Source organism: Callorhinus ursinus, unplaced genomic scaffold (assembly GCF_003265705.2).
Source record: "Callorhinus ursinus isolate GAN/ISIS: 27379988/994484 unplaced genomic scaffold, GSC_fseal_2.0 scaffold41, whole genome shotgun sequence".
NCBI classification, from domain to species: Eukaryota; Metazoa; Chordata; class Mammalia; order Carnivora; family Otariidae; genus Callorhinus; species Callorhinus ursinus.
In genome coordinates, this window is record NW_027397103.1 from 11,508,333 (window position 1) to 11,531,623 (window position 23,291).

Here is a 23,291-nt window from a genome sequence, read left to right on the forward strand (position 1 = left end):
TGTGCTTTACATTTCTTGAGAATGTCAGCTTTACTCCAAGTTAGGATTCCAGAAAGTACAACTATTCTCCTCCACCCAACAAAAAATACGTCCTACCCCCAGGGAAGTCAAGATTTGGTACACATTTGTTGAGTGTGTTAGATACTGGCAAAGACCAGCATCTGGGGAGGTTTCAAGTGATTAGGCTAATGCCAGTACATAGTGCACCCAAAGGCTTATCAGCTAGTATTTCTAAGAATTCAAGCACCCCACTTTCAGATAGAACTTCTCTCACTACACAGTATTTTAACAGGAAATTACATAGATATCAGCCTTCTGTTCTAAACAGATTTTCAGGGGTTGGGGATATAGTTCAAGACTACATCCTTCTCAAAACAGAGAACATTCGCTTACTGCAGTTACTCCTTTTAATAAACAATCTACGCTTCATAAAGAATATTGAAAACAACCAGATAAGAAAAAAAATTTGCCTTTAGGGAAAAAAAAAACCAATGGATTATTACCAAGACCTGGGAGGAAGGAAAAATAAAAATAAAAACATGACTCTAGTAATGAATCCCAAGGCTGGAAACGGAGCCAGAGCCACCTAACACTATGCAAAGCACAATGAGCAAGCGCTATTTCAGCTGCCCCAGTAAACTACCAAACTGTCATTTTAAGATGCCTCTTGGATGACTTACCCTCTGCTATGATCAGCTACTATTCAGACCCCATCTGGATAACCCTTTCATGAAAGAGATCTTGCAAAGGGAATGGGAATTCAAAAACCAAAGATTCTGGGGCGCCTGGATGGCTCAGTCGTTAAGCGTCTGCGTTCAGCTCAGGTCATGATCCCAGGGTCCTGGGATGGAGCCCCGCATCGGGCTCCCTGCTCAGCAGGAGGCCTGCGTCTCCCTCTCCCACTCCCCCTGCTTGTGTTCCCTCTCTCGCTGTGTCTCTCTCTGTCAAATAAAAAAAAAAAATGTTTAAAAAAAAACACCAAAGATTCTATTCTCCCTGCATAAGAATATATGCCAAAACATAGAAACGTAGAAATGAAAACTGATCTAAAGCAGTTAGTCCCCGTAGCTAAAATTCACTTCAAATTTGCAGCTTCAAATTTAAATTTCTACAACTTATGTGTACAGGACAGCTCACATCTAAGAAGCTGTCTTAAAGACATCCCAGTTAAAGACACACATCTGAAAGGGAACACACCTAGTGGACCCATGAAGGGCTTGTAGTCTCAGAGAAAGTGAGTGTTTTAATAGGTCTTACATGTTTAAGAAAACAGGGACATGTGGCTGTTACAGAGGGAAACACTTGGGACAACACTTTAAAAAGAGAAGTCTACTTCAAAAAATGAGATGTTGAATCTCTCTAATACTGACATGCTTTGTGAGGGAAAAGCAGTAACAAAACAAAAAAAAGTTTTCTGGCCACCTAATAATCTCTCAACTCACAAAATCAAATATAGAAGAGACCAATATAACTACTTAAATAAAAGATGGGAGGGGATAATTAATCAAGTGCTTGCACCCAGTATATAAGGACACAGGGTTTTTGAAGTTTTTGTTTAATGAAAGACAATCCTTGGGGCACTGGGTGGCACAGTCAGCTGAGCGTCCAACTCTTGGTTTTGGCTTGGGTTGTGATCTTGGGGTAGTGGGGTCAAGCTCCACGTTGGGCTCTGTGCTCAGCACAAAGTCTGCTTGGGACCCTCCTGCCTCTGCCCCTCCCCACCATGCTCTCTCTCATAAATAAATCTTTAAAAAAATAAAAACAGGGTGCCTGGGTGGCTCAGATGGTTAAGCGTCTGCCTTCGGCTCAGGTCATGATCCCAGGGTCCTGGGATCGAGTCCCGCATCAGGCTCCCTGCTCCTTGGGAGCCTGCTTCTCCCTCTGCCTCTCTCTCTCTCTCTCTCTGTCTCTCATGAATAAATAAATAAAAAGTTTTAAAAATAAAAAAATAATAAAAAAATAAAAACTGAGGTGCCTGGGGGGCTCAGTCAGTTGGGCCTCCGACTCTTGATATCAGCTAGACCATGATCTCAGTGTTGTGGGATCGAGCCCAGTGTCAGGCTCTGCACTCAGCACAGAGTCTGTTTCTCCCTCTCCTCTCTCTCTCTCTCATATAAATGGGTAAAAAGAATCTTTGAAAATAAAAATTAAAAAAATACGGGAGGACAATCCTTGAGGAAATTCTATGTATTAACCATGAGAAACTAGATTTCTGAACCTTTGTGTGAACCAATGCTTTTTCTTCCAACTCTGGCTAAAACAGGTACAAAGAACAAAGCAATTATTCAAAAACAAATGATAACTTCTGAACTGTGATGCATCTGCACTTAGGGCTCTGGGTCATAAATAATTTATACTAATTCTGATAACCATGTCTGATCATTTCAAACTGTTAGTTGCCCTGATGCTGAAGATATTCTTTCAAAGAACAAAAATGTCAGATTTGCAGGAAACAGGAAAATTGATAGCCAGTTACATAGCAAACAAAGCCAACGATTAACCACATACCCATTCACACAGTAAAATACCGCTCTACTAGTTTTCTGTTTTTTAAATTTCCTGCCAGAGGATATTTTAAAATAATGATTTTCTTACCATTATACAATCTTCAGTAAAATATAGAGAGCCTAACATTAATGTCTGTGTTTTTTTTTTTTTAATCTACAGAAGTTGCACAAAAGTCAACACAATCTACCAATATGAGACAAATTGGTACCTCATGGTGGCTGTAGAATCGGGCCAGGTCTCAGCTCATATCTGCCAAAAGTTGCACAATTTGAGCAACCCTGCCTATGAGGTCATGATGATGACATCACAAAGAAGAATTCTGATGTGGGTCGGCCTCTAGGACGCAACCTCACCACTTAAGAAAAACCAGGGATGCTGGGTGGCTCCATCGGTTAAGCATCTGACTCGATCTGAGCTCAGGTCTTGAACTCAGGGTCATGAGTTCAAGCCTTGGGCTCACACTGGGCTCCATGATGGGCATGGAGCTCACTTAACAACAACAACAAAACCCAGAAGGTTCTATATCCCTGAATCTGGAGCTGATGACTCAAGAAATGCACCTTCTCCCAAAGGGTCTCCCATCTAAGACGAGCCACATCTTTCTCCACTGCTGACCAGAATAAGCAATGCAGGTAAGCAGAGAAAAGCACAACTACCTAAGTCCTCACCTCACCACCAGAAACATTTTTATGTATTTCAAGCTGGCAAGTTTTCATTCTGGTTCAGTTTCAAACACCTTTTATTAGTATTCTCTCCTGAAAAATTAAACAGTACTTAAGAATTCTGAAAACCAGGGGCGCCTGGGTGCCTCAGTCGTTAAGCGTCTGCCTTCAGCTGATGTCATGATCCCAGGGTCCTGGGATCGAGCCCCGCATCGGGCTCCCTGCTCCTTGGGAGCCTGCTTCTCCCTCTCCCACTCCCCCTGCTTCTGTTCCCTCTCTCACTGTGTCTCTCTCTGTCAAATAAATAAAATCTTAAAAAAAAAAAAGAATTTTGAAAACTGAGTAGGAAGCAAATTGTAAACCTAAAATGTTACCTCTGCCTTGACAATCTAACTTCGCCAGTCCCAATATTTATTCTATTTACTAAGAGGAGTGAGGATTAAGATGTGTAACCTAGAAGTTAATTCTGAAAATGCCAAAAGCATAAAGCCTCACCACAGCTCTGTAATAGTGTATTCTTGCTAAGAAAGGGCAAAATTTCCACACTATTGGTAACTGTTATAGCTTCCCCCTCTTAGGAGTTTTGGAGTTCACAAACCAGCACAGAGTAAGAATTAGTTAAAGTTTACTGTTATGTCTAAGCAGTTAAAAATGCTTGAATTGGAAGGAAATGTAACAAAGGATTATTAATAATTATCTCCAGGTGATGGGATTAGTGGTAGTTTTTAAATCTTCTCTGTTTTCTTGAGTTTAAATTTTAATGAACAGATATCATTTCTTGAGCAGGAAAAAAAATGATTTTTTAAGACACAGTAAAACGGGGCGCCTGGGTGGCTCAGTCGGTTAAGTGGCTGCCTTCGTCTCGGGTCATGATCCTGGGGTCCTGGGATCGAGCCCCACGTCCGGCTCCCTGCTCAGTGGAGAGCCTGCTTCTCCCTCTCCCTCTGCCTGCCACTCAGCTTGCTTGCACGCGCTCTCTGTCAAATAAATAAAATCTTAAAAAAAAACACCAAACACTTTTTTTTTTTGAAAATGGTTTCAACCACAAAGAAAACCCTCTACTGTGCTGCTTTCCACGCAGGAACATAAATGCAGCACACAAGGGCAGCACGAGAGGTGGATATGCACACGCAGGGTCTCGGTGTTTACCCAGCCCATTTCCCGGTCTTCCTGGAGTCCCAGAACGCATTTCCCAGCTCCCTTGCGGCTCAGTGTGGTCACGTGACTGAGTTGTAGCCAATGGGATGCGAGGACCCTGCAGGCAGTGGGCCACGCCCAGGCCTACCCCCTAAAATCTTCCCTGTGTGGTCCCCCATCCTGGCGGGCCCTTCCACTGACTGGACAGAGACCAACTGGGCAACCGCAAAAGCATGGCTTGAGGATGGTGGTGTCATAACACGGAAGAAGACTGGATCCCTTTATCACTTCTCCCTGGTCCACCATCAGTAAAAACCCACCCTGGACTTTTCCATAACTGAAAATACACTTCTGTTTGAGTCACCAAAATCAGTGGGGTCTGTTGGAGCAGCTAGCTCTTCTTACCTAATACGGTGATGAAGATTAAAAACTTCCCTTAGAGGGGCACCTGGCGGGCTCAGTCAGTAGAGCATCCAACTCGATCTCTGGGTTGTGGGTTCAAGCCCCACAATGGGGGCAGAGATTACTTTTAAAAAAATAAAATATTAAAAAAAAAAAAAGGAAAACTGGGGTGTCTGAGTGGCTCAGTCGTTAAGCATCTGCCTTCTGCTCAGGTCATGCATGATCTCAGGGTCCTGGGATCAAGCCCCGCATCGGGCTCCCTGCTCAGCAGGAAGCCTGCTTCTCCCTCTCCCACTCCCCCTGCTTGTGTTCCCTCTCTCACTCTGTCTCTGTCAAATAAATAAAATCTTTAAAAAATAATAAAAATTAAAAAGTATGCTTAGAGCTTTACAATCTCCTCTAAGTCAACTGAAGAAATTTTTAAGATAAGTACTTGAGATGGAAATACTTCATACCACAAAAAGCATAACTATATCAATAATAAATAAAAGTATTATATTTTCTTAAAAGTACTATACTTCCCTGGGTGGTACAGTCAGTTGAGTGTCCAACTCTTGGTTTCTGCTCAGGTCATGATCTCAGGGTGGTGATATCAGGGTCCTGAGATCAAGCCCAGTGTGGGGCTCCCCGCTCAGCATAGAATCAGTTTGGGTTTCTCTCTCCCTCTCCCTCTCCCCCCTACAAGCATGCACTCTAAAATAAATAAATAAATCTTTTTTTTTTTTAAAGGGCAAAAAGACGTTTAACTGGCAAGGGCAACACAGGTGTAAAAAACATACAAGTCTAATTACAGCACACTAAAACTTACGTGAGCTAAGACTGATGGGTTGAGAACTGTTCAGTTAGGTGATGGCAGTATTCTACTTCTGTGCATGTTTGAAATACTCCATAATGTAAAGTTTTTATTATAGGAAGTGTTTTAGTAAAATCTAAACCTCGCCTCTCCCTCATAACCTAAAAAAAGCTTAAGCAATTTACAGAAACAAGAGATTCCTCAAAACATGCAGTTCCCAAAAATAAGCACAGTATAAATCATGTTCAAACAAAAGGAATTATGTTCTTCATAACTCCCCTGATTTTTTTAAGGTTTTGTTTACTCATTTTTGTTTTGCTGTTTTTATTTACTGTTATTAAAAAAGTTAAGGCTTAAAAAAAAAGTACGAAAAGAAGGCTAGACTAGGAAATGAACACCTGGATTCTGTCCCAGCTAGATGACCTTGAATTAGCATTTAACTCCTGCCCAGACCTTGGTATCCTCAGTTCTAACTAGAGGTTACTAAGTCAGATCCATTTCCAACACTATTCTTTTGTGGTTTGACTGTTTTGGATTTCAAATCCAAACTCCCTAAGCAAAAGGGCAAGGATCCAAAGTGAAAGAAAAGCCACTGTGGCTCTAACTTTGCCAAAGTAAGAGTACTCTGCCATGTGTGAAGAGAGAAGACTCGTCTGATAAGATCAGCTCCTAGCAAGCTCAGCATCTCCTGGCACCCTCTAGCAGAGCATTGTATCTTCCCAGGCAAATCACATCCCCACCCGACACCTGGTTCCCTCATGGTCCCCATGAGCAAAACAAAAATCCTCCACTATTTACTAACTCTGGAAATTCTGTTGTGAGGCAAAGGAGAGTTTGAAGAATCTGAGAATCTGCAATGAAGTTCATCTGCCAGGAGAGGGCATTTGGCACTGAGCCTCTGGAAGCCGGCTGCAGGCTATGTGGTAGAGAGGCATCTGGAGACCCAGGTCTCAACTCTGCCCAGTGGGGGACCAGACAGGTTACGCGACTCACCTACAGACAGCCGCACTCTGAGACTTCTGAGCCCCCTTCTAATTCTAAAATGATCAAAGTTCACTAACTTAATAACAGAAGAGAAGGTAAAGAAGTTCAAGGGTAATGGAAAGTCTAGTTTGAGAGGCGTGTTTCTGAAGCTCATTTTCAAGTCAAGCTTGAGAGAAAAATTCAAAGGCTGTGTTCTAGTATCATACTGCGGAGTTTGGGAGGTTCATTCACAGCTTAATCCCGTCCCCCGGAGTCATGGTTATGTAAGTATCTGTTGTATGCTGTGTCACTTGCTGTCCCCCACCCCCAACATGGGAGACGCAGTGTAACCTGAGCCGGTCTGCTTCAGCCACTGAAAACACTTACACAACACGCTGGTAGCTTTCCAAATTGACTCATGTTTCCACTAAAGAAAGGCAAATTATTCGATTTTTCCCCTTTTTGGTTTCATTCACATTCATATCTACATACAGAAAAGAATGGAAAAGACAAAACTGAAGAGCATTTACATATTTTCTTCAACTTTTGAGTAAAACAAGGAAGGTCAAGTATTCCAACTTCACCCGAGACCACCAAAACCCAACCAATAAGCTGATGGGCCTGCCTGAGGCCAATTTAACACATCTCCTTTTCTGGCCAAGCTGAGCTTACACTCTTGGGATGAGAAGTGCAGAGTTGCACCTCGCCTCCCGAGGATGGGCTGTTTTTTATTTTTATTTTTTAAAGACTTTACTTATTTATTTGACAGACAGAGACACAGTGAGAGAGGGAACACAAGCAGGGGGAGTGGGAGAGGGAGAAGCCAGCTTCCCACTGAGCAGGGAGCCCCATGCGGGGCTCGATCTCAGGACCCTGGGATCATGACCTGAGCCGAAGGCAGGAGCTTAAGGACTGAGCCACCCAGGCGCCCGAGGATGGGATGTTTATACAGCAAAGCCCTTACTGCTCCACACTGCACGTTCCCCTGCCTAAGGGCTTCCGGGACATTCTGTAAAAGGATATAGGCAGAGCATCCCCTCCTCATGGGGTCCTTCCAGATGACTCTCCCTGCCCTAGCTCTTCCTTCTCTGCACTTCACTAGCCACTGTGCAGTCTTCTATTACTGAATGATGAATCACACTCCTGTCTTGTTTGCTTAGCACACGATGACTAAGTTCCTCATGGTCAGGGGTAAGTTTTGTCTTTGCATCCAAAAGGACCAAAAGTATTTGGTACGCAGTAAGAGTTCAAAAAAGTTCTAAACTGACTCAACATCAAAACAAGAACCCATAAAATGATGCAATACTGCAATTTTCAAACTAAAGCACCAAGTAACTCTATCTTACTATCTCTAAGCCTTTGACGAAGATGACAGCAATATGGAGTTTCCCAACCCAGGGGCTTCTTTTTAAAGTAGGTCAATGACGCTATGGGCAAACTGTTCAATTACTACCTCTAGTGAATGGTATGTAAGAGCTATAAGTCTCAAGTTAGATCATTATCTTTGTTGACACCAGCATACTTTCTAGAACAGCCCTGTCTGATGAAAATATAATGTGAGACAAATCCATAATTTTGCATTTTCTAGTAACCATGTTTAGAAAACTAAAAACAGCTGAATTAACAATTTACTTAACCGAATATATCCAAAATATTACTTCAAAATGTAATCAATATTAAAATTATTAATAGGCTGGGGCACCTGGGTGGCTCAGTCAGTTGAGCATCTTGCCTTGGGCTGGGGCTGATACCAGAGTCCTGGGATCGAGTCCTGCATCAGACGCCCTGTTCGGCAGAGAGTCTGCTTCTCCCTTTCCCTCTGCCCTTCCCCCGCGCTTGTGCTCACTCTCTCTCTCTCAAATAAATAAATACTCTTAAAAAAATTAATAGGCTGTATCACATTTTTTTTCCCTACTAGGGCTTTGAAACCCATTGTGTTTTTTATATTTATAGCACAGCTCAACTAGGACTTACCACATTTCAAGTGCTCAATAGCCATAAGGGGCTACTGTACTGGACAGTACAGGTCTAGAATATATGTTTAAGGCAGAATATAAATGAAGTGGCCTTCCTCTTGGCATCAGTAATAAAGTTGCCAGTTGCCCCAAATCCCCCTGGGTATACAACATTCATCTCTCCAACTTCATTAACACATGTATGTGAGGAAAAGGAAAAATGTAAAATCCTGAATCTAAAACTGTGAATAATCATTAAGATAAAAAAAGGGGGGAAAGCATTTATAATAAGAGGATCTTTAAAATACCCATTTGAGGGGCGCCTGGGTGGCTCAGTCGTTAAGCGTCTGCCTTCGGCTCAGGTCATGATCCTGGGGTCCTGGGATGGAGCCCCGCATCGGGCTCCTTGCTCAGTGGGAAGCCTGCTTCTCCCTCTCCCACTCCCCCTGCTTGTGTTCCCTCCCTCGCTGTCTCTCTCTGTCAAATAAATAAATAAAATGTTAAAAAAATTCTCTATCCCCCTCTCCCTCTGCCCATCCCCCAGCTTGAGTGTGTGCAAGTGTGCTCTCCCTCTAAAAAAATAAAAATTAAAATAAAAAAATAAAATACCTATTTGACAGGGGACACATAATATATAAAGATGACCTGCACAAGGCACTGGCCAGTAAAACTGATAGCTCAGCACTAAGAGTTTGAAAATATACCCACACAAAACTCAAAGGGAAGTACAGAGATTGTGTTACGGGTGAAAATTTAATAAATGTGTCTCAAGATACACGAGGGGAACCAGAAAGTTAGTGACTGGCAGATTTAAGGCCAACATAGCAGGGGCAGCGTTTCAAGTACAAAGTGGGGAGAGAGAGCATTATTCTACTGAAGCAGCAGCGTGCTTAGCTTCTGCAGCCTTTCTGACTGTAAGAAACCAAGGAATGGAGTGATAAGAACATGTGGAAAGAAAGGCTCAGGGACTGGAGGGAACAAAGCTGCAGGACCGTCAGAGATGCTAAGGGTTAACTGCTGTTAGTTATTTGCTTCTTACTAATCCGGTATTTTTGTCCCCTAAACTTTAGTAAATTGTCTTTGACTTTGAAACAGGCTAGTGGCTATAATTTAAAATGTAAGACCCAGGGAAGAAAAGGCATTGTCCCACATTTTAACTTTTGAGAAACTTGTCAGCCTTCTTAATGAAGACACAGAATCCTGGTTGAGGGATGGAGAGCATCTCCTCCAGAGTGGAGTATCTGGCAAGCACCTGGGGTCAGTCGGTGTGAACTGATGATGAGTGACATGAAGCCGCCTAAGGCCATGGCTGGTTCAGCTTCCCAGAAGCTAGCCCCTTGAGCAGAGAGAAAACGTGTGAGAGGTTACCAAACACAGTTCAGGGCACGGGCCACAGATCCACTGCTTCAAATTAGTGCCAGAACAAGGGAGGTAAACTAGAGAAGAGCAAGCAGGGGTCTGGGGCCATTTGGTTTCAGCAGCAACTAAGTGATTGGCTTAAAGGGTAACAGGATAAAATCTTAAACCTGAGCAGTCAGTCTATGAAGGCGGGTGCCTGTGACACAGGGAAATTCCAAACTGCCTCTCTGTTTCTTCATCCCACCATCTCTAGCAGAGGATTAAAAGACTCAGGAATAATGACAAGATCAGCCAGGGGAAAAGGCCATGCAGCCCTGTCAGAAATAAACATACACGAGAAGAGGACGATTTTCCAAAGTGGACAGAGGAGAAAGAGAATCCACCTTCCTGAGGGCTGACTCTGTCTTTCCAAGGCATATGCCTAAAGGGGTGGAGCAATGTCTCAAATTTGTTCAGGAGGCCAGAGCATCTGAAAATAGTGGTGTTCTTAACAGAATATCATGAAATATTGAGATACAGTATAAAAAATGTTTAATATAGGGGTGCCTTGGTGGCTCAGTCGGTTAAACATCTGCCTACCACTCAGGTAGTGATCCCTGGAATCAGGGCCCGCATGGAGCTGCCTGCTCAGCAGTGAGTCTGCTTCTCTTCCTCTTCCCCTCCCCCTCCCCCTCCTGCTTGTGCTCTTTCCCTCTCACACTCTCAAATAAATAAAATCTTTAAAAAAATGTTTAACATACAGTAGCAGAGCCTAAGACGTAGAACAAAATACACGATACATGATATAACTTTTTAAACAAGCCAGAGTCAAACAGCTTTAAAGTTAACACAAAAATTAAAAACAAAGTGCACATCTCTAGCAAGAATAGAGTACAAAAGATAAAAGATAAGTAAATAGTGCAGTCACTGTTTTTAAAAGAATCAATGTGAGGGGCGCCTGGGTGGCTTAGTCGCTTCTTAAGTGTCTACCTCCAGCTCAGGTCATGATCCCAGGGTCCCAGGATTGAGCCCCTCATAGGGCCCTGAGTCTGCTTCTCCCTCTGCCTCTTCCCCTGCTCATGCCTCCTTGCTCTCTCTAATAAATAAATAAATAATCTTTAACACCCCCCCCCCACAAGAAAAAGGATCAATGTGAAAAGCACATTTAGACACTAAAGGACACAAGCCAGGAAGGGTCAGAAGATTAACTGACTCCTTAGTCCAAATGGTGCCACATTTGAACTGTTATACTTCCAATCTGTAACTGGTAGAGGCCTTACAAAGCAATTTATAAAATCAGTCTACGAACCTTAAGTGCCAGTTTGAGAATATCATACAATAAGATACTGAAGGTAAACAGAAACTTTTACCACATCTCTCTATAGAAGTCAGAAGTAGCTTTTTTAAGTGATTAAAGACTCAGTACAGGATGTTTGCTGAATGAAGTCAGAACAGGGTATCAATAGACATGACCATTTCAAAAATTATTCTGTGCTTGAAAATTATATGTTTTTAAGATTCAGTGTATGACATAGTGCAGAATACAAATTGTACCCAGAATTTCAAAGTCTACAGCAGGAGAAGGAGGCGGCTGAAATCCAACCAAGCCAAAGCGATCCAGAGCATTAGGCAATTTTTCTAGAAGTTGAAACTCTGTGTCATGATGCAACCGCCTGCAATTATGAATGTCTTTGTAGAGCTAAGTGTGAGTGGAGATTTATTTTATGTTCCTGCTACTTAAAAAATATGCAGCCTCCCAAAGTTCCTCCAGCTGCAAAAGAATTTTTATTTTTTTTAAGATTTTATTTATTCATTTGAGACCCAGAGATACAGAGAGAGAGAGCGAGAGAGAGCATGAGCAGGGGGAGAGGCAGAGGGAGAAGCAGGACTCTCCGCTGAGCCAGGTGCCAGACGTGGGGCTTGATCCCAGGACCCTGGGATCATGACCCAAGCCGAAGGCAGACGCTTAACCATCTGAGCCACCCAGGCGCCCCTGCAAGAGAACTTTTTAAAAAGGGAGCATGGAAAGCTGAATAATCTGAGCTATTTTGCTCATTTACACAAATTTCTACAAAATTCCTGTGGCTCTAACTAATACCACCAGCTTAGAGAAAGATCTTAAAAGGGACAGAAACTACTAGGCCTGGTCAGTATCTCCCAGAAGAACTTACTTAATAGGTCGACAGCAGTCAATTATACTCATGTGTCAAAAGGAACGAATGTGCTTAATATAGCAGCATAAAATTTTAGAGTCAGAAGAGATCTTAGCAATCTAGTTCAACTTCCTCATTTTACCACTAAGGAAATGGACTCTAAAAAGTGAAATCACTTGTTAAGGTCCAGTTACTTAACAGTCTAGGACATAAAACCTCAATCTTCAGATTAAAGACTCCTGGTCCTAAAGTGTGCCAATGAATACAAGTTTCTGATCTGTTATATATACAGCAGTGAGAGGAGTCAATCCCCAGGCAAGTTAAAATTGGTGTCCCTTTCAAATCTTCACAAAAGAATAAAAGTAAGCATACTGTCTCTTCCCCTTAAACAGACACTGCCCGTACTAAAAGCAAACACATACCAGCTGTTTGTTCTAAACAAGAAAAAGGCACAAAGATAACTCACAAAACAATCACTTGGGTTTTTTTCCTCTTTATAAAATCTCTCTTGTTTTTACTCTGCAAATAAGCAAATTTAGTATTTGCTATATAGATTTTCAGATCCAATGGGGGAAATAAAAATCACATTTCTATTTTCACAGTACTGAAGGACACCTGCTATTTCAAGAGAAGATACCACTCTACTCATTTTCCTTACGAGTCCCTAAGATGCTTTTCTGTACAACCACCCTAGATACTGTGAACAGAGACTAGGAAACAGTTTCATTTGGATCTTAATACCCAGCTTCGTTGTTGGTTATTTTTTCCCTGCTTAGGTATTCTTCCATACAGACACAGAGCAAGTCCTATCAGACCTTAGAAAGAAAAACCACACCTTTGGGGAGCCTGGCTGGCTCAGTCCATAGGCCATGCGACTCTTGATCACCAGGTTGTCGGTTCAAGTCCCACATTGGGTGTAGACATTACTTAAAATTATAACAAGAAAAGAAAAAAAGAAGAAAATAAAAGCCTCACCTTTAATTAAACTCTGGGAAATAAAACTGACAAACATACAAAGGGACTGAAATTTGGCCAGGCACGAGTTCTGACATGAGGAGCAGGAGATGCTTTTCCATGCTGAATATTTAACTCCTCATAAATTACAAGTTCTTCAGTGACAACTGTTCATTAAAAACGTGCCCTTTAATAATGGCAAGGCACTCCTACTCAAACTAACTTTCAAAAACATGGCCATGAAGAAAGGTTTTAATTTCCCATACTGGTAGAAGTGGGTTTTTCCCCTTTCTGACTTAAAAGAAAGAAGAAAACTGAGCTGACAGCCAACTTCCTTACCAACAGGCAGCCAGGAAGACACTAGGGACTAAATGGAAGGAAAGAAGCGTTCTAACATTTACTGAGTTTTACACACTTTAATTCATTTAATCCGCATGGCAACTACATGAAGTAGCTATAATGCCCAATTTACAGATGAGAACACTGAGCTCCAAAAGGTTAAGTAGTTGGTAGGTCTTCCATAAAGTAACAGAGCCAGGATCTGCTGCCAGTATCTGCTACCAGGCAAAGGACTGGCTTCCATTTCAAGCCCTGTGTTCCCCAAGGCAGAGGTGTGCCTGTTTTAATTATCTCCAATATCTGGGCTAGTGCCTCCCTACAACAGGTACTCAATAAATGCCTGACAGATACGGAAAATAAAAGATAATTGGTGAACTCAACAACAAAAACAAAAACTCAACTTAAGACTGGGCAAAGGACTTGAATACACAATTCCTTCAAAGATGCACAAATGGCCAACAGGCACATGAAAAGATGTTCAACACCACAAATCTTTAGAGAAATGCAAATCAGAATTACAGGGACATACCATCTCACACCCATTACGAGGACTACTACCAAAAAATTGGAAAATTACAAGTGTTGGCGAGGATGTGGAGGAACTGGAACCCTCTGCACTGTTGGTGGGAATGTAAGATGGTGCAGACGCTGTAGAAACAGAATGGTGGTGCCTCCAAAAATTAAAAAGAATTACCGTATGATCCAACCACTTCTGGGTATATATACAAAAGAACTGAAAGCGGGGTCTCAAAGTGATATTTGTACACCCGCGTTCACAGCAATACTCATAACAGTAAAGCACAAAAGCAATCCAAGTACCCACTGACAGAGGAGTGGACAGGCAAAATATGGTCTATACATATCACAGAGTAGGATTCAGCCTTAAAAAGGAAAGAAAGTCTGACACATGGTACAACATAGATGAATCCTGAGGACATTATGCTAAGTGAAATAAGTCACTCACAAAAAGACAAGTACTGTGTGATTCCACTTGTATGAGGTAATCAAAGTCATAGAGACAGAAGGTAAAATGGTGGCTGCCAGGGGGAGGGAGAGGAGGAATGGAGATTTACTGTTTAATGGATACAGAGTTTCATTTTGGCAAGATGAGGAGGGTTCTGGAAAAGGATGATGGTGGCGGCTGCACAAGAGGAAGGTATTTAACGTCACTGAACTGTAAATTTAAAGACGGTTACGATGGTGAATTTTGTTATGTGTATTTTACCACAAGAAAAACAACTGGAAAAAAAGGTAGTTGGTATTCTTTTGTATATTTTTATACCAAACACTAACATACTAGTGTTCTGCACGTTGCTTTTGCACTTAATATTCTGAAGGTCGAAGTAAAAGATAATTGGTATATTCTCCAAAGAAGCTATACAAATGCCCAATAAGCACATGAAAAGGTGTTCAACATCACTAGTCATGAGGCAAATGCAAATCAAAATTACAATGAGATACCACACTTCACCCTCACTAGAATGACTGCAATTAAAAAAAAATTTTAAAAGGGGCACCTGGGTGGCTCAGTCGTGAAGCAACTGCCTTCTGCTCAGGTCATGATCCCAGGGTCCGGGGATCGAGCCCCGCTGTCGGGCTGCCTGCTCTGCGGGAAGCCTGCTTCTCCCTCTCCCACTCCCCCTGCTTGTGTTCCCTCTCTCGCTGTGTCTGTGTCAAATAAATAAATAAATCTTTAAAAAAAATAAAAAAAAACATAATGAGTTGACAAGGATGTGGAAAAAATGGAACTTCACTCGTTGCTGATGGCACAATCACTTTAGAAAACAGTTGTGTGGTTCCTCAAAAGGTAGAGCTCCCATATGAACCAGCAATTCCACTCCTAGGTACACACCCAGGATAAATGAAAACATAAGTCCACTCACAAACACAAATATTCAAAATAGCGTTATTCCTAATAGGCAAAAAAGTGGAACAACGCAAATGTCCATCAGCTGATGAGCAACAACAACAAAAAGGTGGTATATCCAAGCAATGGAAAATGATTTAGCCCTAAAAAGGATAAAGTATTGATACATGCTACATGAATGAACTTTGAAAACATTTTGCTAAGTGAAAGAAGTCAGTCGTACTGTACGATTCCATTTATATGAAATGTCTAGAATAGGCAAGTCTATAGAAACAGAGTAGGGCTGGGAATACAGGGCTTCTTCTTGGCATGAAGAAAAGATACTAAAACCGATGGTGGCGATAGTGGCACAACTTTACACGAAAAAGCTAGTTTACCCAGCAGTTTTTCCTGTTTACCACCTACAAGCCTCTATTTTTGACCAAACAACAGAAAAAAGACTTGCAGAAAACTCAGTGATTATAAAATGCTAGAGATCAGTAGGATGAACTCCTCATCAGGGCAGGGAAGCCTCTCCTTAAGCCTCTCCTTGATGTAAACCCAAACTTCTTAGTTTTATTGCCTGTTACTTGCCCTCAAAACACAGAGCAGCTACTGTCTCAACATGTTACTTTTATGCCTCATTATCTTTGCTCAATATGGCCTAGAATATCTTACCTAAACTATCCCTGCCTCAAAACCCCAGATTTCCATCAATACCAAACACAAGGGCTAATTCCTACTTGGGATTCCCTCCCAGACACACACACCCAACCCTAATGAAGTGACGACCTTCCAGGGTCCCACCTTAGGTCCCACCTTAGGTCCCACCGTACTCACTGCAGTTGTCTCACTTGTGAGACACAGAGTTCCTTGTATCTAGGAGAGTCTTCCGAACACAAGAGATGTTTGATAAACTGGCATTTCTGGAGATTTCTCCTCCCACACACAGGACACTTTCTCTTGGTCACATTCACCTGAAAAGCTTTTCTATAAGCCCAACCATGCACAAAACAAACACAGGCAACCAGTGATACAGGACTGGCCTTTCCTTTGTCTTCATGTTCCCCAGCCAATTTGGCATTTGAAAGCCCGGACTCCCTCCGCATTACTGTTACCACCTAACAAGGTTATCTAGAGCTCTCCGGTTCAACAAAGCCGAATCCCTTCCATTAATACAGCAACCACATAGAGTGGAACAGGACAGGTGTCACCCCCACTTTATAGAGCAACAATCAGAGAAAGGTTAAGCAACTTGCCCAAGCTGAGACTGAAGCAAATTCAGGACCTCAAACTTCTTAACTATAGTTCTGATTCCTCATGCTGGTTTGCTGAGGGTATTTCCAGTGAAAATTTTACTCTTTTAATTACTTAAAAATAGTAATATAAATTCAGATGGAAGGACATACTCTAAAACACTGAAATGATTTTCTCTGGGCAATAGGATTATGGGTAAATTGCTTTTTTCTGTGTTTCTTTTTTTTTTTTTTTTTAAGATTTTATTTATTTATTTGAGAGAGAGAGAATGAGAGATAGAGAGCACGAGAGGGAAGAAGGCCAGAGGGAGAAGCAGACTCCCCGCCGAGCAGGGAGCCCGATGCGGGACTCGATCCCGGGACTCCAGAATCATGACCTGAGCCAAAGGCAGTCGCTTAACCAACTGAGCCACCCAGTCGCCCTTTTTTCTGTGTTTCTGTATGTGTGTTTGTTTTATACATTATGTACTGAACCCACATATTATAAAACAATATATATTATTAAAACATAAGGGCCATTGTAAAACTGATATGTAAGAGAAAAAGCACCTGAGAACCTCCGAAAAATAATCACTTCACTAGAAAACATTTTCTAAAATCTAAATTTGAGGGGCACCTGGGTGGCTCAGTTGGTTAAGTACCTGCCTTCGACTCAGGTCATGGTCCCAGGGTCCTGGGATCGAGCCCCACATCGGGCTCTCTGCTCAGCGGGAACCTGCTTCTCCCTCTCCCTGCTGCTCCCCCTGCTTGTACTCTCTCTGTCAAATAATAAAATCTTTAAAGATAAATAAAGTAAAATAAAATAAAATCTAAATTTGACTCTGAAACTAGATTCTCAATGTATATATGCCTTACAAGAGAAATCAGCAATTCGGTTTCGAGATGATACACAGTTTTTTCTAGTCACCCATGTGTGAAAGAAACTTAGTGATAATAGTTTTCTTTCACTTAGGCCATAAAAAAAAAAATTACCATGCCTATAAAGCTTATTTATTCTATAGTCTAGAAAAGTCTAATAGGATCTTTCCTGCCTTAAGGTATTTGAACATAATGTCTCCAGTAATAAATCATGCTTAGGAGTAAATCAGTTAAAGAGACAAGGCAGAAGGTCAAAAGATTTGGTTTCAAGATTTTTAGGAAAATATCCCTAAAATCTCTTATCTTTCCTGAGAAGGGGGGGAGAAATATGCCAAATATTTCAACACACTACACGATTAAGATTTGTAGAATCTGATAAAAAAAAAAATCTTGTTAACGTTGCCATCCCTTTATACATCAAACCCAAATTTCGGATGATTTGTACTCCCTGAACATCTGGATCTTCAGGCCTTTAACTTCAGAGAAGATGCAGTAAATCAAGGACTCGAAAATTTTAAGTGTGAAAAATGGGCAGAGTTCAAACTGGGATCTAATCCAAGCTATACTTAGACATAAGTAAGCAAAGGAGAATACAAATATCAAACTACTTAATTGGAGTCACAAGTATATTAGACTTTGTGCTTATATAAAATATTCGGGCAGGAAAATGTCTGTACTCTCATTAGGATCCCTGAGAAGAGGTGGAAGAGAATACATTTTACCCAGGAAAAGAGATACCAAAGGGAGTTCCCAATAGCGATTCTGTATTAGGACTACTTTCTCTTTTCAAAGATTTTACAAAGAACAGTTTTAAGATTTTGTTGCTGAACCACTTTAGACAATTAAAAACCAGACCCACCCATTGAGTTAGTGCTAGTGGAATCTGTCCTTCTGGAAGTGCCAGATGGAGATTAAAAAAAAAAAAAAAAAAACCTTTTTACTAATGGTGGCCAAGATTCCTTGGTACTTGGTGCCAGGACCAGGATATTAACCCAGATGTCCTAGCCAAATCCAAGGTTGGTTTACTACTATCTGCCAACCTTAAAAAAAAAAAAATAAAGCCTCCTCTGTTCCCCTGATTGAAATCTGAAGAGGTCGCTCTTACTTGAAATTCTTGTGTAGTACCATCAGTCAATATGTTTCCCCTTAAAAGAGCATTGTAACTGAAATGCTGATTTAAAGCATATGGATTCTCTGAGTTCCATCTACATGGGGAACATACACTACGTATATTAAAATATATAAGATGCTGTAATAGTTTAATGTAATGTATGGTGATTAACATAACAATAAAAAATTTAAAGGAAAAGAAAAAGATGCTGTCATAGTTTAAAGCCTCCCTAAACAATTATCTAAAAAACTCATATCCAGGGCAATACTGACAATGCTTTCCAATTAAGATTGAAGAGACTTACATGAAGGTTTATATTAAACAGAGATTTCTGAACCATGAAACTTTTAAGACTAAAAAGGAAGGCTTTGCTGTCAGGAGCACAATTCCAGGAAAAAGCTATATATGCAAATGTCAGTTACAAGGCCTCCCAGGGTTGAGCAAAGATCCTGAATACAAATAGCAAAGTATACACTCAATAGCAAGTCTGAACATCAAGTACTGGTTTGGCCTTTCTGCCAACCACTAAAGTGCTACTGCCAACATACTTGCGCATTGCTTAAAATACCATAAAGTAGGGTTCAATTTCTAGCTCTGTATTCATTAGTCGTGTGGCCTTTTAGACAAGTCAGTAAAATTCTTTGAGCCTCATACATTCCCTCATATTTAACTACTTCTTCAACAAAATCAATAGCGTTATTATTGTCTTTCACTATTTTAAAATATTTTAATAAATACCTATTTTAAGGACTACAATCTATATGGCTTTAAATGATCGGTCCTCTCCTCTCCCAAACTCCCACTTCAGGACCTTTGTACTTGCTGTTCCCTCTTCCTACTATGCCCTTCCCTCAGGGATCTATATTCCCTCGCTTCCTCTAGATCTTTACTCAAGTCACATTTTCATCAAGGTCTCCTCTTGCCACCCTATCTAAAATTCTTATTACCCTAACTCTTGTCCCCAAAACTGCATTTTTCCCCTTCCCTGACTTATTTTTTTTTCATACCATGTATCACTGTCCAACATACAATAAATTTTATTGATACAGTTATTGTATGTCTCCCCTACAAAGATTTCAGTTTTATTCACTGCTATCCCATCAGCACCCAGAACAGCACCTGGCACACAGCCTTGCTCAATAAATATCTGTTGAGTGAATACCAAATGAGACTAAATACAGCTCACAGATAGGTACCCCACAGGCCCACCTGCTGCCTTTGGGGAGAATATCACAACACTTCAAAGAACTATCAGCTTGTCAGGACTGATCAACAACACTGTGCCCTCTTTATATCTGAAAAAACACCTGGACCTCACATATCATTTGCACAAGAGAATTAAGAAGAAAGTTATACGGGGTAAAAAGCCTCACTTTAGTTAACACTCAACAACATGTCCTTTTAGGGGCGCCTGGGTGGCTCAGATGGTTAAGCGTCTGCCTTCGGCTCGGGTCATGATCCCAGGGTCCTGGGATCAAGCCCCGCATCAGGTTCCCTGCTCAGCGGGAAACCTGCTTCTCCCTCTCCCTCTCCCTCTCTCCCTGCTTGTGTTCCCTCTCTTGCTGTGTCTCTCTCTGTCAAAGAAATAAAATCTTTAAAAAAAAAAAAAAAAGGTCCTTTTATGGGGCGCCTGGGTGGCTCAGTCGGTTAAGCGTCTGCCTTCGGCTCAGGTCATGATCCCAGGGTCCTGGGACTGAGCCCCGCACTGGGCTCCCTGCTCAGCGAAGAGCCGGCTTCTCCCTCTCCCTCTGCTGCTCCCCCTGCTTGTGCTCTTCCTCTCTCTCTAATAAATAAAATCTCTTTAAAAAAAATATTAAGCCATCTCCATGTAACTTCACCACCCTACCCTCTGCTTTTTTCTTTAGCTTTGACTTGAATAAAACCAATCTTAAAACTTATGAACCTCATATTTGCAATTACCTAAATAATATTTACCAAACACACTACTCTGTAGAATCCTGCAGAGGGTGCTATAAAAAGAAATAAAAGGGGAGCCTCGCTGGCTCAGTTGGTGGAGCATGCAACTCTTGATCTCAGGGTTGTGGGTTCGAGCCCCACACTGGATGTAGAGATTACTTTACAAAAATCTTAAAATAAAGTGGAAGGTCCTTACCATATACATTCCCAGAATGAAATATATATGTATATATACATACGTGTGTGTGTGACCATATATGGCCAGAAATATATCTGCAAATAATAATCAAGAACCCCTGCAAGGGAAAAATTCAAAGATGCCTACCTTTGTATGGAGTACATGAGGACCAGTTCATCTCTTATTAACCATCCATTGGGCTTAGAATCCCAAGAGAGACAGTACTTAAAAGCAAGGGTCAAACATTACTGCGTTAAGTTCACATGTATTTATGTATGAGTCACATGGGATGCAATAGACTCAATGTTAGACACTGGGTAAAAAAAAAATTTTTCAATGTAAGTAAGAAGGGCACCAAATTCGAAACTCCTACTAAAGAACAGAAACCAGATCAGCTTATGTTGTGCTTGAGCACAAGCCCAAGCTTAAGCAATTCTTGAAAAGGTAGGGAAGGGCACGATCTTTATCTTCAGACAATACCTACAAGGGATCCCACCCAGTTTCAGGTTTTTTTACTCCTTTGAACGCGGGGGCCTAAGAGGTACTTTACCACTTTCTGTGAACGTCAAAAACCCAGCACCAGCCCTGTTCTAGCGATCATCTACTTCCTTTGGTTTAATAAAGGCCAGCCTTGCTCCTTGCCAGGAATTCACTATACCAATCTAATAACTAAGCACCTGGAGTCAATACCCGAGCTCACATCCTGACACCACCACGTAAGAGTTGTATGACCCTGCGCAAGGTACTTGACCTTTGGATGCCTCCTCTGTAAAATGGGGATAATGATAGCACCTTCACTGGGTGAGGATGATTAATGAGATAAAACATAAAAGACATGCCCAAAGCCTGACCAAAGGAAGCCCTCAATAAAGGTTAATTGTTATTATTTCCACAGGGAAAAAAATGCCCCAAGGCTGAGGAGCAACATAACTGAGGATCCTTGCAAAAGGTTATCATTAAACCCAAAAGTCAAACACATTTGTTCTCCTGATTTGTGGATACCACAGATTACAGTAATAGTAATAAAACAGTAACACCAACCAGAATCATAACCACAACTGCAGCAACGCTAATACTGAGCACTGTTCTAACCTAAAACGGGAAGAAGGCAAGGTTGCCTTAAAAAAAAAAAAAATAATCAATTTTCTCTACCCTCCTTTTAAAATACGGTAACTGGTGACCAAGTTTTGCTAAAAACAGGTATGTAGAAGATTACAGACTTGACGTGTAATTTCTTCATACCAAAGAGGTGGGGCTGTGAAAGGGGGAGGGGGTGGTGCTCGGTTCCTGCCAGATGGAAAAGCCACATGAAGTGGAGAAACGGCCGAGTTCAGGGTTTATCCCCAAATCAAAATCAGATTTTTGAAGCACAGGACCTCCAAATTAGGGGAATCAGAAGGCTCTGCTTTTAAAATAACCTCTACACAAGTGTCATCTGTCTTCCGAGCCAATCCCCTGCCGAGGGAGAAGGCTCGGGTTACGGGGCACTGGTGTTATTTGAGAAATCCTTGTCACCTCTTGTCATCCACCTTCTCCGAGAATCACAGTCCCACCTGGGGGGAGGGGGACAAAAGCCACGGCCAGGCCGACCGGACCGGCGCACGCACGGAGGCCACGGCCAGGGTGCCCTCCATTCCGGCTCGCGGGCACCGGCTGGCAGGGCCCGAGGAACGCTCCCGAGGCCGGGCGGCTGCGCCCGGGGGCAACAGGTCCCGCCGGGGCTCGGCCTCCGCGGAGTCCGGGCCGCCCCAGGCGCCCCAGGGCCAAGGGGAGGGGAGCGGGGCGCCCGGGAGGGAGCGGCGCCTAGGGCGGCGCAGGGGCAAGGAGTCCAAGCTCCATCTTGAGGCGGACGGAGGAAGGGAAGGCCGGGCTCGGCGCTGACAGGGCCGAGCCACTTTTCCGGCTCCGCGGGGGGGGCACCCCAGGGACCCCCGGCCTCCAGGGCCACCCGCTCGGGACTCCCTGGGTCCCCACGGGAGCGGCCCCGCTCGCGGCACTCGGGGCCCTCCCTGACGCCGGGCCCGGCCCCCCACCCCCGGCCCCGAGCCCGGCGGACCGGAGCGGGCCCGGCCGGGCGCAAGGAGAAGGGGAAGGAGGATACCAGGGAAGGGGAAAGGGTCCGCGCCCCGCTCACCGTCGCCTCGGTCGCCGCCGGTCGCGCCACCTGCCCCACCGCAGCAGCAGCAGCAGCAGCAGCCGCGCGGCCGCCGCCTCCCGCCTCCCGGCTCGTCGGCTCGGGGCGGGGGAGAGCGTGACGCGCCGCCGCCGCGGGGCCGGGCGGGCGCGCGCCGCCAGGAGAAGACGCGGCGGCGGCTCCTCCCCGCGCGCTCGGCCGCCGCGCCCGCCCCCGGCCCGGCCGCCCAGTGCCTGAGCCCCGCGCCCACCCCCGGGCCCCGTCCCGAGCCCCGCACCGCCGCCTTTGTCTGCACCCGCCGCTGCCCGGGAGCCGAGCTCCAGCTGCCCGGCGCGCCCGCCGTCCCGCCCTCAGATCCTAATGAGGACCGGGATGGAAGGAAGGTGTGAGGGAAGCCCCCAGAGGCCTGGACTAAGGGGCTTCTCCTCATTTCGGTTAGTTGCGCATTTTCTGAAAATGTTCCCAGAATTGGCAAGTCACACCCGGGAGCTCCATTCAGTCCTGACCACAGCCTGCTAGCTTGGGGCTGATTCTTCCCCCCTCTTTAAAACGCCAGACCCAAGGTGAGAAATCCTTGGACACAAGCCAGGAGGAGCTGCCCACAGCTGGTTAAGTTTAGGGAGCGTCGTCTCTGTCCTCCTCTCCCTCCGGGGAAAGACCCTGGGTGCGGAATTCCTGGGAAAACCTGAAAGGAGCCGCCTACAGCACGTGAAGCTTGAGAAGGACCATCTCTGTCGGCAGTCTCCTTTCCTCCGGGAAAAGGTTTAAAATCCCTTGAAACAAGCCC

The 23,291-nt window shown here is 43.3% G+C and overlaps 1 protein-coding gene across 10 annotated transcripts in view; it reads right to left on the reverse strand.

The window, feature by feature from the left end:
• CLIP1 (CAP-Gly domain containing linker protein 1) overlaps positions 1-22,646 on the reverse strand; it is a 118,486-nt gene extending 95,840 nt beyond the window's left edge. For 3 of the 10 annotated variants that reach the window (XM_073881231.1, XM_025889832.2, XM_073881230.1), the window contains exon 1: positions 22,505-22,642. The gene's annotated coding sequence lies outside the window, so the exon portion shown is untranslated. Of the gene's footprint in view, positions 1-2,716; positions 2,803-8,728; positions 8,898-22,504 lie in introns of those variants that run through there. The other 7 variants (XM_025889825.2, XM_073881225.1, XM_073881226.1 and 4 more) reach the window with 6 other exon arrangements.
• Positions 22,647-23,291: the final 645 nt, after the last annotated feature.